This window comes from Lepisosteus platostomus, chromosome 16, assembly GCF_059453375.1.
Source record: "Lepisosteus platostomus isolate fLepPlt1 chromosome 16, fLepPlt1.hap1, whole genome shotgun sequence".
In the NCBI taxonomy this organism is placed as follows: Eukaryota; Metazoa; Chordata; class Actinopteri; order Semionotiformes; family Lepisosteidae; genus Lepisosteus; species Lepisosteus platostomus.
The window spans coordinates 2,923,874-2,930,465 of NC_142626.1; the positions used below are offsets into that span (position 1 = coordinate 2,923,874).

Below are 6,592 nucleotides of genomic sequence, written 5' to 3' on the forward strand. Positions count from 1 at the left end.
AGGGAAAAAAACAAAAACAAAACAACCACCTCTTCTACTCCAGACCAATCTGATTCCAAAACTGAAATCGACTGAAATCGAATTGCTGCCAAATCCTTCAGTTTCTGTATGTCTACCGCTACTACTATTACTAAATTTACTAAAACTAGCTGTTACTAATACTACTGTTTGAATCAAACCTTTGTTGTAACTGTACTAACAACCATTTTTGTGTCTGACTCTCCCCTACTTACTGACAATGTACTAACAGATTCTGTCCACGTCCCACCCAACTCCTTAACTCTGTCCAACACACAGGGATTGACAGTCCCAGCACTCCTCACGGCCCCAGAGCACGGACCCCCCCCCCACTTCCCTGTCCCCCGATCCCCCCCGACACAGCAGGGAGCTCAGGACAGGCCCACCCCCCTTCTTTCCCCCAGTCTGGGGGGGGTCCTGGGAGAAGTTTCAAATAGGCCAAGCTTGGATTCCATCCAGGGTGGGCTGAGAGATTGGGGGGGTGGGGGGATGGGTGGACAACGCCTTTTTTTTCCTGGGAACGTCCCCCTGGCGGGCTCTTCCCGAGCTTTGGACCCGCCAGCTGCCAGCCAGCCAGCCACACCCCTCTGGGGGTCCCACACGAGGACTGGGACTTGAGGGGTCCCCAAGTTAAAGGGGAGCCTCAAGGTGACTTTAATATTTCGGGGGGAGAAAGGATCGGCATCGATGAGTGTATTTCAAACCGCACTGCAAGTAAACTGTACGCATGACGTGTAAAACCTCCCGTCGACATCACAAACTAGAGGACATTTCCAGGTCTGCTCAGCGCCATGTTTCTGGGATTCAGAACGAGGCAGCAGGACTTCCGGTGAGGTGGAGCGGCCCTGTGACCCTGTAAACAAGCAGGCTTGTGGATCCAGCTCTTCTGATCCAGTAGAAATACTGCTCTCTTCTCCCAGACGGTTTCACTGGCAAATACTACTCACTGGTTAATTCTGCCTGCAGTTTCTGCAATGAAATGTCTGCTGCACAAACTGTACTTATTCTCTTGTACACCTCAGTACATTAGTCAGTACAGGGACTAGTGAGCAGGAAGGGCTGGTTCACATCTCAGTACATTAGTCAGCACAGGGACTAGTGAGCAGGAAGGGCTGGTTCACATCTCAGTACATTAGTCAGTACAGGGACTAGTGAGCAGGAAGGGCCGCTTCACATCTCAGTACATTAGTACAGGGACTAGTGAGCAGGAAGGGCCGCTTCACATCTCAGTACATTAGTCAGTACAGGGACTAGTGAGCAGGAAGGGCTGCTTCACATCTCAGTACATTAGTACAGGGACTAGTGAGCAGGAAGGGCTGCTTCACGCCACAATTCGTGATGCTGAGGGTAGCTCTTTTTGGAACGACATGCGCTTTTTGTGTAAGCCCGGCAGATTTGCTGAACTGCAGGGAGCGCGCTCTGTACCGCGCTGTACGGAACTGCAGGGAGGGTATGGGCTTCTACCACTTGGCTGGGCTGCTCGTTCCCCACTCCCACCACTCTCTGTGTAAAGAGGTGCCTCCTGCTGTTGGTTTTACGTGCTCTTCCACTTGTTTGGGGCCAACACTTCCTTCATCACGGTCTGGACATCATCCGCCTTCCTCCCTGTGCGAAAAGCCATCGATAGAGGTAACAGTTCAGAGGTCAAATCTTATCCATTCAGTGCCTTGTTCTGCCTCTATTCACTTAAACAGAGAGGGTGGATAAATTGTGATGCTGTGCAACTCCTGTCTGTCTCTAGTTCTTGCATTACATAACGTGAAACGCATTACACATAAATGCATTGCTGAATTTAACAGAATGGAGTCGTTTAAGCTGTCCCGTCGCAAAGCTCGCCGAATCTTTGAGTCATACTGCAGCCCTCCCTCCCAGAAACCGAAGATAGGCTCTCTAAGACACCCTAGGAAATGTTCAGGGAATCCCGGGTCCTTCTCAAACACACGCTAGCTGAAAGCGACAGACACACAGGCACGGCCAGCATGATCTGCCAGTAGGGATGAATTCTCTCCGCTCTCTGCTGTGACCTGGGCAAAAACCGCGATCTGTCTTTTAAAAGCCCGGTCGTTGGGGTTTCATTTTTCCCAATCGAAGAGAGCTCATTTCTTTCGTCCTCTTCTCCGTGTGTCGCAGTGTGTTTTTGCCAGTCAGGGAGGAGAGCAAATAGACCAAAAATCATTTTATTTTTGCTCCTACAGAAGGAGGCTCTGCAGTGAGCATTGCCGCCTTGCAGCACCGGGGTCCCTGGGTTCAATTGCGGACCTGGGGGTGCTGTCTGGGTGGAGTTTGCATGTTCTCCCCAAAACTGCCTGGGTTTCCTCTGGGTGTTCTGGTCTCCTCCCACCGTCCACCGACATGCTGGGAAGTTCATTGGCTTCTGGGCTAATCAGCCCTGGCGCGAGTGTGTGCGGGCGTCTGCGTGCCTTGTGTTGGACTGGCGTGCCATCCAGGGTGTACCCTGCCTTGCACCTGTAGACTCGGGCTCCCCCCCCCCCCCCGCGCCCCTGAAATGGACCCCATTCTATGCTGCTGTACTACAGAGGGGCCCAGGCGGCACAGTTCTGGTAGGGTCTGCCAGCTGAGCTCCGATCAGTCGGCCAGGCGGGGACAAGACAGCGACTTGCGTGTTGCCGGTCAACCGAGACACGTTAGCCCGTCTGAGGAGACTGAAATCACTCGGTTAACGCTTTCATCCGAAAACCTGCACAAGAACAGCAGCCTCGTGCACTCTGTTCAGACATGCAGCGCAGTGTTAGTCAATGCAGGGCACAAACCAATTCAGCCTGAACGCAGAAAATTGATCGCTTGTGCTTTCCCATCCTACGATCGTATGTTCCCTCCTACTGAAGGAGTCTAGTTCCATGCAGCCTTCGTGATGGGGGGGAGGGGGGGCATAATCTCTGAATCCCCCAGCAAATACAATGATCTCATTTTTAATGGGCTCTTCCCTCAAATTATCAGCGATCAGCCACGTGCGTGCTAGAGACAGGGGGGTCAGGGCTAAGGTCAGTGCCCCGTTCCTGAGCAGCGCCCTCTGCAGGATCTTACCTCTTACCCTGTTGTTTTAAAGGCGGCCCATCGCAATTCAAAGACAAGTGAATAATACTGGCTTGTCCCCTCTCTCTCTCTCTCTCTCTCTCTCTCGCTCTGCCAATGGTGATTGAAGCTAATGGAAGCTATTTCCATGACAGCCAGGTTTCAGCCAGAGCGTGGCCGGAGATCCTAATGAGCGCAGATCGGATTCACACAGAGCAATTTCGCAGGAGATGTAATAAATGTATATCTGATGATAGACAGTACTTGTCAGGATCTCCCGGATTTGTATTCTCCCCCCTTAGCTCCATGATTCCCTTTCTTTTAAAGAGCTGGGCATGCCTGCCTTGTTGAAGAGCGAGCCTGAATAAGTAGAAATAGGTTTTATTTGAAATGGATTACTTAAACTCTTTAGCAAAGTATTTTGGCACGTTCCCTGCGCAGTGCTTTTTGTTACATACGGGATATAACATTTCTAACGTCTTTGAATCCCATTCCAGCTCTCTGTATTTGCCGTTTTGCAGACCTATAGTATCATGTTTAACAAACACAGATATTTATCAGCATATCTGCCCGTTGAAATGTTGCCTAGTCATCCGTCTAGTTATTTTCTATTGACTTATCTTCTCACAAACATGAAAGCATCTATACACTGCTGTGCACAACGCTGAAGATGTATAAGTCATGAACATCAACTATTTAACTTAGTCTCCACTAACTGTTCCAAACAATGATTTTTGCCAACATAGCTTCCAATGGATGAGGAGAAACCAAACCTAACAACTTTAATTCACATTGTGATGGTTAAAAAGCTTTAAATTCCTCATCCCAGCAACTCACTTAAACTGCACACGTGCAGCCAGTATGAAGCATATTAATAGCTAATGCGTGAGATTTACCAGTCCGATCTAATGCATCGATTGTCTGCTGATCCTCGTCGTTAACGTCACGTGCTCCTCTCTGCAGGCCTGTATACAGTAGCCAGAGTAAAAGGCCACTTTTCCTTCGACACAATACGGAGCGATTAGGATTAAACGTGAGCTTGAAACACAACAGCTAATATTCCAGTGCCAGATAGCCATGGAATTGAATTACTGCACAAATGAGGAGAAACAGTGAGTGGCAAGAAAAGAATGAGAAATGTCTAAAAGCAGTTAGGTGTGCGCTGAAACAGCAGAGATGGGACAATTTTCTGTTTTGATAAAATGCCTGCATTTTTTTTTTCTACGTGCTTAAGTGCAAAACGGTGTCAGCCTATATGTCAATGGCAAACTAGCAGACCGAAGGCAGGGAAATGGCCTTGTGCATCAGTCATACGATTGCAGAGGCTCAGTGTACTGTAAGCACCAGCACAGCTCTTCCAAAACTCTCCTGTCCTTCAGCGCCGGTGCATTGCCGTGGAGCTGTCAGAGCACTGGAAAAGTCTCGGGCTGAGAGCACTGTGAATATCCGGTTTCTTCGCTGGGTGTCGGTAGTTTGATGCGTTGGGTTGGCTGACATGTCACATCAGATGAGATATCGAGCTCGCTCGCTTCTCACAGCTAGAGGTGAGGGAGACGCCATCATCGATCTCCCTGATGGCTTTGCTCTCCCATCCCCTTCAGCCTGTAGCTGACAGTGGCAGACTCTGAGGGTACTGCCCGAGATGAGAGGAAGGGGTACACAGCGTTTGTGACAAAGAGAAGCATTTGTTAGTAGTGGTAAGATGTAGATGGGACAGGCTGTGTCTTCTTCAGGTGTGACTCTAGGTGGGACAGGTGAGTCTTCTTCAGGTGTGACTAGGTGAAACAGGTTGAGTCTTCTTCAGGTGTGACTCTAGTTGGGACAGGTGAGTCTTCTTCAGGTGTGACTCTAGGTGGGACAGGTGAGTCTTCTTCAGGTGTGACTCTAGGTGGGACAGGTTGAGTCTTCTTCAGGTGTGACTAGGTGAAACAGGTTGAGTCTTCTTCAGGTGTGACTCTAGGTGGGACAGGTTGACTCTTCTTCAGGTGTGACTCTAGGTGGGACAGGCTGTGTCTTCTTCAGGTGTGACTCTAGTTGGGACAGGTGAGTCTTCTTCAGGTGTGACTCTAGGTGGGACAGGTTGAGTCTTCTTCAGGTGTGACTCTAGGTGGGACAGGTTGGCTCTTCTTCAGGTGTGACTCTAGGTGGAACAGGTTGACTCTTCTTCAGGTGTGACTCTAGGTGGGACAGGTTGACTCTTCTTCAGGTGTGACTCTAGGTGGGACAGGCTGAGTCTTCTTCAGGTGTGACTCTAGGTGGGACAGGTTGACTCTTCTTCAGGTGTGACTCTAGGTGGGACAGGTTGACTCTTCTTCAGGTGTGACTCTAGGTGGGACAGGTTGAGTCTTCTTCAGGTGTGATTAGGTGAAACAGGTTGAGTCTTCTTCAGGTGGGACTCTAGGTGAGACAGGTTGAGTCTTCTTCAGGTATGACTATAGGTGTGACAAGTGAGTCTTCTTTAGGTGTGAATCTAGGTGTGACAGGTGAGTCTCCTTCAGGTGTGACTCGTGAGTCTACTTCAGGTGTGACTCTAGGTGTGACAAGTGAGTCTTCTTCAGGTGTGACAAGTGAGTCTTCTTCAGGTGTGACTCTAGGTGGGACAGGCTGAGTCTTCTTCAGGTGTGACTCTAGGTGGGACAGGTGAGTCTTCTTCAGGTGTGACTCTAGGTGGGACAGGTTGACTCTTCTTCAGGTGTGACTCTAGGTGGGACAGGTTGCCTCTTCTTCAGATGTGACTCTAGGTGGGACAGGCTGAGTCTTCTTCAGGTGTGACTCTAGGTGGGACAAGTGAGTCTTCTTCAGGTGTGACTCTAGGTGTGACAGGTGAGTCTTCGTCAGGTGTGACTCTAGGTGAGACAGGTTGAGTCTTCTTCAGGTGGGACTCTAGGTGAGACAGGTTGAGTCTTCTTCAGGTGTGACTCTAGGTGTGACAGGTGAGTCTCCTTCAGGTGTGACTCTACGTGTGACAGGTGAGTCTACTTCAGGTGTGACTCTAGGTGTGACAAGTGAGTCTTCTTCAGGTGTGACAAGTGAGTCTTCTTCAGGTGTGACTCTAGGTGGGACAGGTTGACTCTTCTTCAGGTGTGACTCTAGGTGGGACAGGTTGACTCTTCTTCAGGTGTGACTCTAGGTGGAACAGGTTGGCTCTTCTTCAGGTGTGACTCTAGGTGGAACAGGTTGACTCTTCTTCAGGTGTGACTCTAGGTGGGACAGGTGAGTCTTCTTCAGGTGTGTCCCTAGGTGTGACAGGTGAGTCTTCAGGTGTGACTTTTTCAAGCATCCTTGCAGAAGTGGAGTTTTGAAGTGTAGGCGGGGAGGGGAGCTTTAAGTGTAGGCAGCTGGCTGGAGTCCTTTTCTTAACGAGTCGTTAATTAAAGCGCCCCTGAATTCTAAATCTAGGGGCGACAGCAAACCCTCGTGATTCCACGACGTGGCTGGCAGCTGGCTGGAGTCCATTTCTTAACGAGTCGTTAATTACCACCGCGAGGCCGGGAGCTTGGCGCCTGCTCTGAGCTGGCCAGAGGTCTCTCGGAGGGAGTGC

The 6,592-nt window shown here is 50.0% G+C and overlaps 1 protein-coding gene across 11 annotated transcripts in view; it reads left to right on the top strand.

The window, feature by feature from the left end:
- Positions 1-6,592, top strand: part of nrxn2b (neurexin 2b) — a 626,275-nt gene that overhangs the window by 281,939 nt on the left and 337,744 nt on the right. The gene's annotated exons all lie outside the window — the stretch shown is intronic.